The sequence below is a fragment of the Siphateles boraxobius genome, unplaced genomic scaffold (assembly GCF_051911475.1).
Source record: "Siphateles boraxobius isolate OS27281-9 unplaced genomic scaffold, OSU_SipBor_1 77, whole genome shotgun sequence".
In the NCBI taxonomy this organism is placed as follows: Eukaryota; Metazoa; Chordata; class Actinopteri; order Cypriniformes; family Leuciscidae; genus Siphateles; species Siphateles boraxobius.
Genome location: NW_027509205.1, coordinates 3,986,699 through 4,002,311, shown reverse-complemented (window position 1 = coordinate 4,002,311; position 15,613 = coordinate 3,986,699). Strand labels below are relative to the sequence as shown.

Below are 15,613 nucleotides of genomic sequence, written 5' to 3'. Positions count from 1 at the left end.
GGACCAGTCTGCAAAAGTAGGGCTGTTTTTTAGTTTTTTTTTCATCATTCTTCAAATAATCTCCATTATTCAACCAGCGCTTTGATTGGCAGCAGTGGTCCTAGAAGCAAAGTTGTTCCGAATGAGGAGTTCTATCATGTGGTATGAATACCTTGTGCATGTGTGAAAAATCACCTGACATACAGTCGCCTATGGCCGTATTCATGTTGTTGTTTTTACTGTTTACAGCGCCACCAAGTGGCCAGTCGCCACATCCCTTTTCACCTGAGCACAGGCTGAGCCCGTGCACAGGTGTACCGACTTGGGTGTAATTGTCTCATTCCGTTGGAGAGTTATGGCCATTTAAGTAAAGCCCGCCTCGCCCACTCCCAACGTTTTGGCGTCCCGTCGCCAACGTGAATCGAAATTCCGACTTTTTTCCCCATCGCTGTCGGCAATCAGACTCCAGGGAATCTTTCTGCACCGGTTTGGGTCAGATCGGGCGAAAGACCTAGGACTAGTGTGCAAAAGTAGCTTTTTCACAAAATCCCAAATACCCGAAAATCTCGCCAGCGCAACCATCGAATCCGAGGCCTGCGTCTTGTTCGGCCCGAGCCAAGGATTCCGGTGATGTAAGACACTTGGGTCTGCGACGGACGGTTCAGGAGTTACGAGGCATTTCGTACTTCTGATCGCTGCAGCGCCACCTTGGGGCCGATTGGGCCGAGCCTTGGTGATGTTGTAGACCGGACGGGTACTACCATCCCTCAAGAGTTTCAAGTCTCTACGACGTACGCTTTGGTCTGCCCGCTCACTTTTAGGGCAGAATGTTTGTTGGTCCAAAATCCCAGGTTGCACTCCAAAGTGTCGTGTTGTGCGCTCTGCTGTGATCCATTTTCGGTGTCAACAGTCAAGCTGAGCTTGTTTGCTGTGAGCTGAGCTTGTTTGTTGGCGACCTTTAGACCCTCTCGCCACGGCCCAGGTGGGCGTGGCCTTTGACGGCTCCCCCGCCTCTGCGTCATTGTGTCATCGCTTCTCGGCCTTTTGGCTAAGATCAAGTGTCTGGTCCTAAGGTAGAGACAGCGATCGCCTCTTGTTGGACTTGGTCTCGTGTGTTGCTTGTCACACGGGACACACACCCTTCAGGAGGTACATTGACAAGCGGCTTTTAATTGACGACTCGTTCTACGAGGAATCTTCTGGTTTTAAGGTAAGCAGGTTTTAATTTATTTATTGTATATTTATTGTTGGGTTTTAGCCGCAGCAGGCTAGTGGTGCCTCCAACATGTCGGCTGCTCGTGCCGGCATGAGGAGGCACCACAGCGTGCGTTTTAAATTTAAACCAAAAGAGGATGGCACTCTCCGGGTCATGTCCAGGCTGGACTTTTCTAGGAAGTGCATCCAACAGTTACTCGGTTTTAAGGTTGTGGACATAAACTGCCTGTTGACTCTGCCCCTGAATCATGGCTTTGATGTAAGTTTTGCTTCTGCTTCCTTGCTAAGTACTTTTTGGACTCGATTTGAAATGTGTAAAGCCAATTTCTCCATGTTCACTGTGGAAAAACTGACTGATAATTCACTGAAAGTTGTGATTGTCAGGATGTTTAATGAAACAGTTAGTGGAGAAGATATTTCTGTATGGTTGGCAAGATATTGCTCTATTCGTGGACAACCAGTCAAGGTTTTAGATGAAGACGGTATCTGGAGCTGTGCGTGGAGAGTGCCCATTAAACAATGGGCAGATCCCAACAGCTACCATGGCCTGAGTCAAATACCTTCTATGATTGTGTTGGGAGAGAATAGAGGCTACATCCATTACCAAGGGATGCCCAAGCTATGCCGCAAGTGTGGCAAACTTGGACATCTCGCCGAGGCATGCCAAGAAGTAGTGTGTAGGAAGTGCAGAGAAATTGGGCACATTTTTGAAGAGTGCCAAAATGGCAGAAAGTGCAACCTCTGTGGAGAATCATCCCATCTCTACAGAGACTGCCCTAAAAGTTTTGCCAACAAGTTAAAAAGCAACAAAATGGCCGCCCCACCGAAAGAACAAACAATTGAGGAGGCGGGCCCCGAGGTTTCGGCGGGAAATTCAAACCCCCAGCCAGCCTCAGGGATTGGACAGGAAGGAGGAAGTGGGGCGGCCACAGGGGCGGAGTCAATTCTGGCAGTTGGTGAGGGGGAGGAAGCCAATCCTCAAAATGAAATTGAAAAAGAAGACAGTATGGAGGATGAAGAGGAGGAAATGGCTTCCTCCCTAGTAACCGTGTCTGAGGTTAGTGTGTCCACGAGTGGGAGTGAAACAGATGTTTCGCTCCCCAATGCTCAAGTGCAGAAAAGAACTGCGAGATCTCCTCTGGTTCAAACAGAGGAGAAAAAGCTGCGGGTAGCGCATCGGCTAGATAGTTCCCCCATGGAAGATCTAGACCGTATGTGGCCCGCAGAATCTCCTAATGAAGTCTCTTTTCTGCATTTCAAGCTAAGAACATCATCGCCAAAGGATTCGCAAGAGGCCTTCTCTGCGAGCCCTGAGGCGTCAAGCACTTGCCCCCCTGATCCCAGCTCATCTGGGGAAAAGGGAAGGCAAGTGCAACAAGAAATAACATGATTTTAAACAACCTCTGTAGTCCCTTGGTTGCTTTTAAATGTCTCACACCCTTTTAACCATACTGCTCATGGCTCTCACTATCTCCACAATCAATGTGAGAAGTGTGAAGAGCAATATACGAGCACAGAGTGTGTTATCCTTTTTAAAATCTTTTAAGTCAGATGTGTTTTTATTGCAAGAATGTGGTCTGCCTTTTTTAACAAATTACAGGAAGTGGGAGGAGATTTGGACCCCAGGACTTTCCATCTGGAGTGGGTCCAATTTTAACAAAAATGACGGTGTTGCTATTTTAGTAAAAAATCCCCATGTTTTGGTGAAGGGCAGCACTGTGGTGAGGGATGGGCGGGCAATTTTAGCTAATCTGACTTTTTTAGGTAAGGATTTTAACATTTTAAATGTGTATGGTTTTACAGGTAAAAACAACAGGTATGAGCTTTTAGAAGACCTGCAGCCCCACATGCTCGGGAGGGCTCCCCTAGTGGTAGCAGGGGATTTTAATTGTGTTTTATCAAGACAGGATAGAAAGAGGGTAGGAGAGGATTTTAAGGTCGACAAGACATCGGTTTTATTACAAAATATAGTCAAAGATTTTAAGTTAGTTGACTGCTTTAAAACAATGCATCAAAGAGAGGAGGGCTTCACCTGGTTCAGTGGTGATGGCGCCAGAGCCTCTCGAATTGACTATGTTTTTACAAGGGACTGCCCGCCGACCGATGCTACATTGAGCCCCCTCTTCTTTTCTGATCACATGATGCTCTCCTGCACCCTTTCACTACCCACGGGTGTGACCGTAGGGGGAGGGCTGTGGAAGCTGAACTGCTCCCTATTAGAGGATGAGGAAGTGATTAGTGAATATAGGGAGCAGTTCAGCCAATGGCAGACCCTCCAAGACTTTTTCGACTCACGTGCACAGTGGTGGGAGATGGTGAAACAAAGGACAGGACGGTTTTTTAAACAAATTGGAAAAGAAAAAAAGAATAAAGAAAAAAGACGCATGATGGGGCTGCAAAAAAGACTGCAGAGATATTTTAACCTTTTAAACAGTGGATTGGATTTTACAGAAGAAATTAAAGAAGTAAAGAAAGAAATGTCAGATTTGTCCGAAACAAAGACTAAAGGTGTCATTTTAAGATGTAAGGAGAGAGAAATAGAAGAAGGGGAAAAGTGTACTAGATATTTTTTTAAAAAGACAATAACACGGGGAGGGTCAATTAATACTTTAAAAACTTTTACAGGTGGGGAGGTAAATACAACAGATCTGATTTTAGGGGAAATTGAAAGTTTTTACAATAATTTATACAGCACTAAAGAGGTACACAATGGCATCTTAGAGGAAGTTTTAGGGTTTTTAGACAAAAAGGTAAAGAGTCCAGATGTGCTTTTATCCCAAGATTTTACTCTTTTAGAAATGCACAAAGCGCTAAAAGGTTTTAAAAAGGGGAAGTCCCCAGGCTTGGATGGACTCCCCTTTGAGTTTTATCTGACTTTCTGGGACATTTTAGCACACGACTTATTGACAGTTTTTAAAGAACTTGAGACTCTTGACAGACTTCCAGACAGCTTTAGAGTAGGGATAGTTACATTACTATACAAAAAAGGGGACAAGACTGACCTGAGAAACTGGCGACCAATCACTCTTTTAAATTATGATTGTAAACTTTTTAGTAAGATTTTAGCTACACGTATGTCGACTGTTTTAGAGGACGTAATCCACCTGGATCAAGCATGCGCTGTGCCCGGCAGGAAGATCACGGACAGCCTGGTACTGATCAGAGACGCCATCTGTTTTGCGAGAGACAGAAACATTCGGCTAGTAGTCCTAAATTTAGATTTCGAAAAAGCCTTTGATCGCGTCTCGCACCAGTACCTGTTCCAGGTACTGGAAAAAATGGGGTTTCCTGGGAGGTTTATAGCCTGGGTGGGACTGCTGTACAACGATCTGTCTAGCAGAATTTTGGTTAACGGGCATTTATCCAAAGCTGTAAAACTCTACAGCGGCGTCCGTCAGGGGTGTCCTTTATCTCCCCTTCTGTATGTGGCTTGTATTGAGCCACTGGCACAAATCTTGAGAAGGGATAAATGGATTAAAGGACTAGACATCCCAGGGACTGGTGGACTGACGGCGACCTGTGTTTTATATATGGATGACGTGACCCTTTTAGCGACTGACCTTTTATCAGTACGAAGAGCAATGGACTTGACTGACTGGTACGGTCGGGCCTCGGGCGCCAAGCTCAATAGGAGTAAGTCCGAGGCCCAGCTCTTCGGGCCGTGGGGGAACGTGGACACAGTTGGACTAGATTTGGATTTTAAAGACAATGATTTGAAAATTTTAGGTGTAAAATTTGACAGAGAGGGTGGAGGACAAGGAAACTGGACTGACATGTTAGGGAAAGTCAGGCAAAGACTGGGCTTTTGGGGACTGAGACAATTGACGTTTGAAGGCAAGATTTTAATTTTTAAAGCTGTGATTTTACCACTGATTTTACTTGTCTGTTCTGTTTTTAGTCCCCCAAGACGATTCCTGGCCAACCTGGAGAGGGCGGTATTTTATTTCCTGTGGGGGTCCAAGTGGGAACGACTAAAGAGGGAGGTCGTCAAAAAGAAAAAAGAGAATGGCGGGAAAGGCCTCCCAGACCCCCACCTGTTTTTAGGCAGCCGCTTTGCCGCCCTCCACATCCAGTACGCACTGACCCCATCCAGAGAACACAAGACAGCAGCCATGACCCGATTCTGGATGGGGTCATACCTAAGAACTTTGAAAATTTTACCCATTGATCTTAAAAGTCCTGTGTCTTTTAATTTGTCAAAAGAGCATAGTTTTATTAAGAAATTTTTAAAGAAATATCTTTTAGAGACAAATGATGCCACCATTTTAACTAACCATAAGTCTCTTATCTCTCTTGTGCAGGATCGAGAATCGGTGAGCCCGGTTCCAGGCCTCACACTAGGTGAGGCCAAAGATGTTTGGAGGAACGCAGCCCACCCAGCTCTCCAGAACAGGCTTAAAGACTTGTCGTGGATGGTGGCTCATGAGATCCTCCCGGTCAGGGCGGTTATGCACTCCAGAGGCATGGCCAAAAACTCCACCTGCCCACGGTCCGGATGTGGTTCCCCGGAGACCGTTCGACATCTGCTCTGGGAGTGCGGCGAAGCGCGGGACCTGTGGGCCAAGACCGGCCCCCTGTTTTTCCCGTGCCTGCCAGCGGGTGGGGCCCAGGTGGACTACAAGCTCGCCATCCTGGGGGTGGGTCAGGGCTTGAAGGAGCTGACACAACCAAAATTTTCCTCGCTCTGGCTCACCCTAAACGTGATCAAGGATGCCATCTGGGTCACCAGAAATCTGCTGGTGGGGAAACGCGTGACGGTCCCCCTCCACGCGTGCGAGCAGAAAATAAGATCAACGCTGCAGGGTGGGCCGCACGTCGTTATTCGGATGGGGGGGCCGGGGTCACACGTAGAAGGTCCCGGCCGCCACCGACCCTGGCCGCCCGTAGATGCACCCTCACCACACCGGCTACGGGAACAGCGGGCCAGCGGGCCGGAGGAGAGGGGATCTCCGCTGGGCACCAGAAGCGGGGAGTCTGGGGCCTGTTCTGGAGACCTGGAGTGAATGGACAATTTTGATAGGGACTCACCCTCGATCCTGTACAAGAGATGTTTTATTTGGCATATTTTATTGTTTTATTGTTTTATATTTGCATTCCTATTTTATTTTAATCCATTTTACCTTTACTTTAAAACAACACACAACATACATGGACTTTTACACAACACATCAACATAACTGATTTTTAACTGTAACTTATGTCCTTTTTGTTGTTTTAAGATATGTGCAAAAATGTGATTTTATAAGGAAAAAATGGATATTGAAAGAATGGAATGAAACAATGTGACAATAAACTTTTTTCGAAAGAAAAAATCTGTTCTTATCAGTTTAATATCTGATACGTGCCCTACCCGGGCACCATATATTAAATTGATTTTTGGAACTGGGAGATGGAACAGGGGCTTGCTCCGTCCACTCCACGCATCGACCCGGTATTGCAGTACTTCTGGGAACGGTGCACCCCCCAAAACTGCGTTCAATGAAAGAGATGTTTTAGTCTTGTGTGGCAGCAGGTGTTAATGGAAGTAACGTATATTGCTGTGCATGGGTGCTTTAAAGGTGTTGTAGGTGATCATATGCTATACAGGTAATGGTGGTGTGAGAGGGAAAAAAACGGGAAAAAAAACAACAACTCTGTTCTGATCTCGTGTAACATCTGATTCGTCCACTATCCGGTGACCGCGTGTGAAATTGATTTTTGGCTCATGGATCCGGAGCATGAAAACAACATCATCCACAACAACAACAGCAAAAGAGCCCGACGCTGCAGATTTTTGATGTCTCTCTCTTATCTCTTGGAGTTTTTACGAATGAGCTGATGAGTCGAATCAGGTGTGTGTTTGATTGTCCGACCGTTGGTGAGGATTGCGGAGAGGGACAGCGTCCCTCTGACGGGAGGCCTGGGAATTCATACTTACCTGGCAGGGGAGACACCATGATCAGGAAGGTGGTTCACCCAGGGCGAGGCTCGGCCATTGCACTCCGGTTGTGCTGACCCCTGCGAATTCCCCAAATGTGGGAATCTCGACTGCATAATTTATGGTAGTGGGGGACTGCGTTCGCGCTCTCCCCTGGACACACTGGTTAAAAGAGCAGATTGTTCGAGTTCCTCTTCTTCTGGTAGTTAACGACCTAGGAAGTCCAGAGAATTGAACTGCAGTGGTTGATCGAGACATGTAAAACTCTCAACCTAGGACCAGTCTGCAAAAGTAGGGCTGTTTTTTAGTTTTTTTTTCATCATTCTTCAAATAATCTCCATTATTCAACCAGCGCTTTGATTGGCAGCAGTGGTCCTAGAAGCAAAGTTGTTCCGAATGAGGAGTTCTATCATGTGGTATGAATACCTTGTGCATGTGTGAAAAATCACCTGACATACAGTCGCCTATGGCCGTATTCATGTTGTTGTTTTTACTGTTTACAGCGCCACCAAGTGGCCAGTCGCCACATCCCTTTTCACCTGAGCACAGGCTGAGCCCGTGCACAGGTGTACCGACTTGGGTGTAATTGTCTCATTCCGTTGGAGAGTTATGGCCATTTAAGTAAAGCCCGCCTCGCCCACTCCCAACGTTTTGGCGTCCCGTCGCCAACGTGAATCGAAATTCCGACTTTTTTCCCCATCGCTGTCGGCAATCAGACTCCAGGGAATCTTTCTGCACCGGTTTGGGTCAGATCGGGCGAAAGACCTAGGACTAGTGTGCAAAAGTAGCTTTTTCACAAAATCCCAAATACCCGAAAATCTCGCCAGCGCAACCATCGAATCCGAGGCCTGCGTCTTGTTCGGCCCGAGCCAAGGATTCCGGTGATGTAAGACACTTGGGTCTGCGACGGACGGTTCAGGAGTTACGAGGCATTTCGTACTTCTGATCGCTGCAGCGCCACCTTGGGGCCGATTGGGCCGAGCCTTGGTGATGTTGTAGACCGGACGGGTACTACCATCCCTCAAGAGTTTCAAGTCTCTACGACGTACGCTTTGGTCTGCCCGCTCACTTTTAGGGCAGAATGTTTGTTGGTCCAAAATCCCAGGTTGCACTCCAAAGTGTCGTGTTGTGCGCTCTGCTGTGATCCATTTTCGGTGTCAACAGTCAAGCTGAGCTTGTTTGCTGTGAGCTGAGCTTGTTTGTTGGCGACCTTTAGACCCTCTCGCCACGGCCCAGGTGGGCGTGGCCTTTGACGGCTCCCCCGCCTCTGCGTCATTGTGTCATCGCTTCTCGGCCTTTTGGCTAAGATCTTGTATCTGGTCCGAGGGTAGAGGCAGCGATCGCCTCTTGGAGGTTTTTCCGGCTTGGGTCGTTCAGTGGCTTGAGCCTCAAACTTCTGAGAGGTATATTGGCAGTGCCTTTTTTTTTTTTTTTTTTTTTTTTTTTATCCGGACGACTTGGTTTTCCAAGGAATCTTTTGTTCTTAAGGTAAGTTATTTATTTATTTATTTATTTATTACGGTTTTAAGGTTGTGTTTTAAATAGCTGTTGGTGTCTCCACCATGTCGGCTGCTCGTGCCGGCATGCGGAGGCACCACAGCGTGCGTTTTTTATTTAAAGAGGTGGATGGTAAGCTCCTGGGGTTGTCACGTCTTGACTTCTCCAGGAAGCTGATCCAGAAAGCCCTAAATTTTAGACCCGAGGACTTGAACTGCCTAGTAACTCTCCCCCTGAACAAAGGTTTTGATTTAAGTTTCAAAAGTGCTTCCCTGTTAATTGAATTCTGGCAAAGGTTTGATGCATGCAAAGCCCAATTCGCTATGTTTACTGTGGAGAAACTTTCTGACAATTCATTAAAAACTGTGATTGTTAGGATGTTTTAATGAAACAGTGAATGGGGAGGACATTTGTGTCTGGCTGGGCAGATTTTGCACTGTTCGGGGTCAACCAATCAAAGTGTTAGATGAAGATGGTATCTGGAATTGCTCCTGGCGAATTCCCATTAAACAATGGGAGGACGCCGGGGGCTACCAGGGCCTGAAGCATCTGCCTTCAATGATTGTGTTGGGAGAGAACAGGGGCTACATTCACTACCAAGGAATGCCCAAACTGTGCAGGAAGTGTGGGAGGATGGGGCATTTAGCTGATGCATGCAAGGAATTAACATGTGGGAAGTGTAGAGGAATTGGTCACATCTTTGAAGAATGTACCATTGGCAGAAGGTGTAATCTTTGTGGTGAAACTGACCATCTCTACAGAGATTGCCCTAAAAGTTTTGCCAACAAATTGAAAGGGAACAAAATGGCCGCCCCACATGTGGAACAAACAAAAGAACAAAGAGAGAAGGAGGTGGTCCCTGAGATTTTGGCGGGAATTTCAAATTCCCAGCCAGCCTCAGGGATTTGTCAGGAAAAAGGAAGTGGGGCGGCCACAGGGGCGGAGTCACAGCTTGAAACCGAACAGGGGGAGGAAACCACTCCCGGACAAGATAAAGGAAAGGAAACAGAAGACGGAGAGGATGAAACGGTTTCCTCCCTCAACACCGTCTCGGAGGGGAGTATGCCCTCCAGTGGGAGTGAAACTGACCTTTCACTCCCAAATGCTCAAGTGCAGAAGAGAACTGCGGGATCTCCGTTGTGTGTAGTAGTGGAGAAAAGAATGAGGGCTACACAAGGGCTGGATAGTTTCTCCCCGGAGGATCCAGACCGCATGTGGCCCTCAGAATCCCCTAATGAAGTTTCCTTTCTGCATTTTAAGCTAAGAACATCGACACCGAAAGAGTCGCAAGAGTTCAGCTCTGTGGCTTCGGAAGTGTCAACCTCTTGCCCTCCTGAACCCAGCCCCCATGGGAGAAGGGAGAGGCATGAGGAACAAGAAATAACATAATTTTAAAGATGCCTCTGTATGTCTTTTATTAGTCTTCTTTTAAAAGTTCATATCATTTTAACTATACTGCTCATGGCCCTCACAATCTCTACAATAAATGTGAGAAGTGTGAGAAGTGATATACGAGCACAGAGCGTTTTATCCTTTTTAAAATCCTGTAAGTCAGATGTGTTTTTATTGCAAGAATGTGCTTTGCCCTTTTTATCCAATTACAGAAAGTGGGAGGAGCTTTGGACCCCTGGACATTCTATCTGGAGTGGGTCCAATTTTAACAAAAATGACGGTGTTGCTATTTTAATCAACAATCCAAACATCTTGGTGAAGGGCAGCACGGTGGTAAGGGATGGGCGAGCAATTTTAGCAAACTTGACTTTTTTAGATAAGGATTTTAATGTTCTTAATGTGTATGGTTTTAATGATAAGAATGAAAGATATGAGCTTTTAGAAGACCTGCAGCCCCACATGTTAGGGAGGGCCCCTTTGGTGGTGGCAGGGGATTTTAACTGTGTCTTAACTCCGAAAGATAGGAAGAGGGTAGAAGGTTTTAAATTTGACAAAACATCGGTTTTATTGCAAAATTTAGTCAGAGATTTTAATTTAGTCGACTGCTTTAAAAAAATGCATCAGAGAGAGGAGGGCTTCACCTGGTTCAGTGGTGATGGCACCAGAGCCTCTCGCATTGACTACATTTTTACACGGGACTGCTTGCCAACCGATGCTACATTATCCCCCCTCTTTTTTTCTGATCACATGATGCTATCCTGCACCCTTTCACTGGCCTCTGGTGTGACAGTAGGAGGAGGGCTGTGGAAGTTGAACTGCTCCCTGTTGGAGGATGAGGAAGTATTTAGTGAGTACAGGGAGCAGTTCAGCCGATGGCAGACCCTCCAAGACTTTTATGATTCACGTGCACAGTGGTGGGAAATGGTAAAGGAACGGACGAGACAGTTTTTTAAGAAAATAGGAAAGGAGAAAAAGAAAAAAGAAAAGAGACGCATGATGGGGTTGCAAAAACGACTACAGAGGTATTTTAATCTTTTAAAAATTGGGTTTGATTTTAGTGAAGAAATAAAAGAAGTAAAACAAGAAATGTCAGTTTTAGCCCAAATTCAAAGTAAAGGTGTCATTTTAAGGAGTAGAGAACAAGATATTGAAGAAGGGGAAAAGTGTACAAGATATTTTTTTAAAAAAATTATAACACGGGGAGGGGCTTTGACAACTTTGAAATCGGATGGGAGGGTGGTAAATGAAACAGAAGAGATTTTAAGAGGGGTGGAAAACTTTTATAGTGATTTATATGGCCTAAAACAAGTACACGACGATACCTTAATGGAAGTTTTAAATTTTTTAGACAAAAAGCTCCAGAGTCAATGTGCACTTTTAAGACAGGATTTTACGATTTTAGAAATACAAAAAGCTCTGAAAGGTTTTAAGCGTGGGAAGTCCCCAGGACTAGACGGACTACCACTTGAATTTTACTTGACCTTTGGGGACATTTTAGCACATGACTTACTGACTGTTTTTAAAGAATTTGACAATGTGAACAGACTTCCAGACAGCTTCAGAATAGGGATAGTGACGCTATTACATAAGAAAGGCGACAAGACTGACTTAAAGAATTGGCGACCCATCACTCTTTTAAACGTTGACTGCAAACTTTTTAGCAAAATTTTAGCCACGCGTATGTCGACAGTTTTAGCAGACATAATCCACTTGGATCAAGCATGCGCCGTGCCCGGAAGGAAGATCACGGACAGCCTGGTACTGATCAGAGACGCCATCTGTTTTGCGAGAGACAGAAACATTCAGCTAGTAGTCCTAAATTTAGACTTTGAAAAGGCATTCGACCGTATCTCGCACCAGTTCCTGTTTAAGGTACTGGAAAAAATGGGTTTTCCTGGGAGGTTTATAGCCTGGGTGGGACTGCTGTACAACGATCTGTCTAGCAGAATTTTGGTTAACGGGCATTTATCCAAAGCTGTAAAACTCTACAGCGGCGTCCGTCAGGGGTGTCCTTTATCTCCCCTTCTGTATGTGGCTTGTATTGAGCCACTGGCACAAATCTTGAGAAGGGATAAATGGATTAAAGGACTAGACATCCCAGGGACTGGTGGACTGACGGCGACCTGTGTTTTATATATGGATGACGTGACCCTTTTAGCGACTGACCTTTTATCAGTACGAAGAGCAATGGACTTGACTGACTGGTACGGTCGGGCCTCGGGCGCCAAGCTCAATAGGAGTAAGTCCGAGGCCCAGCTCTTCGGGCCGTGGGGGAACGTGGACACAGTTGGACTAGATTTGGATTTTAAAGACAATGATTTGAAAATTTTAGGTGTAAAATTTGACAGAGAGGGTGGAGGACAAGGAAACTGGACTGACATGCTAGGGAAAGTCAGGCAAAGACTGGGCTTTTGGGGACTGAGACAATTGACGTTTGAAGGCAAGATTTTAATTTTTAAAGCTGTGATTTTACCACTGATTTTACTTGTCTGCTCTGTTTTTAGTCCCCCAAGACGATTCCTGGCCAACCTGGAGAGGGCGGTATTTTATTTCCTGTGGGGGTCCAAGTGGGAACGACTAAAGAGGGAGGTCGTCAAAAAGAAAAAAGAGAATGGCGGGAAAGGCCTCCCAGACCCCCACCTGTTTTTAGGCAGCCGCTTTGCCGCCCTCCACATCCAGTACGCACTGACCCCATCCAGAGAACACAAGACAGCAGCCATGACCCGATTCTGGATGGGGTCATACCTAAGAACTTTGAAAATTTTACCCATTGATCTTAAAAGTCCTGTGTCTTTTAATTTGTCAAAAGAGCATAGTTTTATTAAGAAATTTTTAAAGAAATATCTTTTAGAGACAAATGATGCCACCATTTTAACTAACCATAAGTCTCTTATCTCTCTTGTGCAGGATCGAGAATCGGTGAGCCCGGTTCCAGGCCTCACACTAGGTGAGGCCAAAGATGTTTGGAGGAACGCAGCCCACCCAGCTCTCCAGAACAGGCTTAAAGACTTGTCGTGGATGGTGGCTCATGAGATCCTCCCGGTCAGGGCGGTTATGCACTCCAGAGGCATGGCCAAAAACTCCACCTGCCCGCGGTCCGGATGTGGTTCCCCGGAGACCGTTCGACATCTGCTCTGGGAGTGCGGCGCTGCGCGGGACCTGTGGGCCAAGACCGGCCCCCTGTTTTTCCCGTGCCTGCCAGCGGGTGGGGCCCAGGTGGACTACAAGCTCGCCATCCTGGGGGTGGGTCAGGGCTTGAAGGAGCTGACACAACCAAAATTTTCCTCGCTCTGGCTCACCCTAAACGTGATCAAGGATGCCATCTGGGTCACCAGAAATCTGCTGGTGGGGAAACGCGTGACGGTCCCCCTCCACGCGTGCGAGCAGAAAATAAGATCAACGCTGCAGGGTGGGCCGCACGTCGTTATTCGGATGGGGGGGCCGGGGTCACACGTAGAAGGTCCCGGCCGCCACCGACCCTGGCCGCCCGTAGATGCACCCTCACCACACCGGCTACGGGAACAGCGGGCCAGCGGGCCGGAGGAGAGGGGATCTCCGCTGGGCACCAGAAGCGGGGAGTCTGGGGCCTGTTCTGGAGACCTGGAGTGAATGGACAATCTTGATAGGGACTCACCCTCGATCCTGTACAAGAGATGTTTTATTTGGCATGTTTTATTGTTCTATTGTTTTTATGTTTTATTCCTATTTATTTTAATCCATTTACGTTTCCTTTAAAACAACACAAATATTAACATACATGGACTTTTACACAACACACAATCAATAATTGATTTTTAACTATAAAGTGTGTCCTTTTATTTGTTTGTTTTGTTGTTTTAAGATGTGTAAATAAATACTTGATTTAAAAAAAAAAAAAAAAAAAAAATGTAAATGGAAAACATGGAATGAAAACTTGTGACAATAAAACTTTTTCGAAAGGAAAAAAATCTGTTCTTATCAGTTTAATATCTGATACGTGCCCTACCCGGGCACCATATATTAAATTGATTTTTGGAACTGGGAGATGGAACAGGGGCTTGCTCCGTCCACTCCACGCATCGACCCGGTATTGCAGTACTTCTGGGAACGGTGCACCCCCCAAAACTGCGTTCAATGAAAGAGATGTTTTAGTCTTGTGTGGCAGCAGGTGTTAATGGAAGTAACGTATATTGCTGTGCATGGGTGCTTTAAAGGTGTTGTAGGTGATCATATGCTATACAGGTAATGGTGGTGTGAGAGGGAAAAAAACGGGAAAAAAAACAACAACTCTGTTCTGATCTCGTGTAACATCTGATTCGTCCACTATCCGGTGACCGCGTGTGAAATTGATTTTTGGCTCATGGATCCGGAGCATGAAAACAACATCATCCACAACAACAACAGCAAAAGAGCCCGACGCTGCAGATTTTTGATGTCTCTCTCTTATCTCTTGGAGTTTTTACGAATGAGCTGATGAGTCGAATCAGGTGTGTGTTTGATTGTCCGACCGTTGGTGAGGATTGCGGAGAGGGACAGCGTCCCTCTGACGGGAGGCCTGGGAATTCATACTTACCTGGCAGGGGAGACACCATGATCAGGAAGGTGGTTCACCCAGGGCGAGGCTCGGCCATTGCACTCCGGTTGTGCTGACCCCTGCGAATTCCCCAAATGTGGGAATCTCGACTGCATAATTTATGGTAGTGGGGGACTGCGTTCGCGCTCTCCCCTGGACACACTGGTTAAAAGAGCAGATTGTTCGAGTTCCTCTTCTTCTGGTAGTTAACGACCTAGGAAGTCCAGAGAATTGAACTGCAGTGGTTGATCGAGACATGTAAAACTCTCAACCTAGGACCAGTCTGCAAAAGTAGGGCTGTTTTTTAGTTTTTTTTTCATCATTCTTCAAATAATCTCCATTATTCAACCAGCGCTTTGATTGGCAGCAGTGGTCCTAGAAGCAAAGTTGTTCCGAATGAGGAGTTCTATCATGTGGTATGAATACCTTGTGCATGTGTGAAAAATCACCTGACATACAGTCGCCTATGGCCGTATTCATGTTGTTGTTTTTACTGTTTACAGCGCCACCAAGTGGCCAGTCGCCACATCCCTTTTCACCTGAGCACAGGCTGAGCCCGTGCACAGGTGTACCGACTTGGGTGTAATTGTCTCATTCCGTTGGAGAGTTATGGCCATTTAAGTAAAGCCCGCCTCGCCCACTCCCAACGTTTTGGCGTCCCGTCGCCAACGTGAATCGAAATTCCGACTTTTTTCCCCATCGCTGTCGGCAATCAGACTCCAGGGAATCTTTCTGCACCGGTTTGGGTCAGATCGGGCGAAAGACCTAGGACTAGTGTGCAAAAGTAGCTTTTTCACAAAATCCCAAATACCCGAAAATCTCGCCAGCGCAACCATCGAATCCGAGGCCTGCGTCTTGTTCGGCCCGAGCCAAGGATTCCGGTGATGTAAGACACTTGGGTCTGCGACGGACGGTTCAGGAGTTACGAGGCATTTCGTACTTCTGATCGCTGCAGCGCCACCTTGGGGCCGATTGGGCCGAGCCTTGGTGATGTTGTAGACCGGACGGGTACTACCATCCCTCAAGAGTTTCAAGTCTCTACGACGTACGCTTTGGTCTGC

General features: G+C 46.5%; 2 non-coding genes and 2 pseudogenes across 2 annotated transcripts; all 4 read left to right on the top strand.

Annotated features, from left to right (window-relative positions):
• Positions 1-6,482: 6,482 nt before the first annotated feature.
• LOC143727336 (U2 spliceosomal RNA) lies at positions 6,483-6,659 on the top strand (annotated as a pseudogene).
• A 444-nt stretch (positions 6,660-7,103) lies between these two features.
• LOC143726588 (U1 spliceosomal RNA) lies at positions 7,104-7,267 on the top strand. The gene has a single exon (XR_013198829.1). It is a non-coding gene; the product is annotated as a U1 spliceosomal RNA (small nuclear RNA).
• Positions 7,268-13,923: 6,656 nt separating this feature from the next.
• Positions 13,924-14,100, top strand: LOC143727297 (U2 spliceosomal RNA; annotated as a pseudogene).
• A 444-nt stretch (positions 14,101-14,544) lies between these two features.
• Positions 14,545-14,708, top strand: LOC143726587 (U1 spliceosomal RNA). The gene has a single exon (XR_013198828.1). It is a non-coding gene; the product is annotated as a U1 spliceosomal RNA (small nuclear RNA).
• Positions 14,709-15,613: the final 905 nt, after the last annotated feature.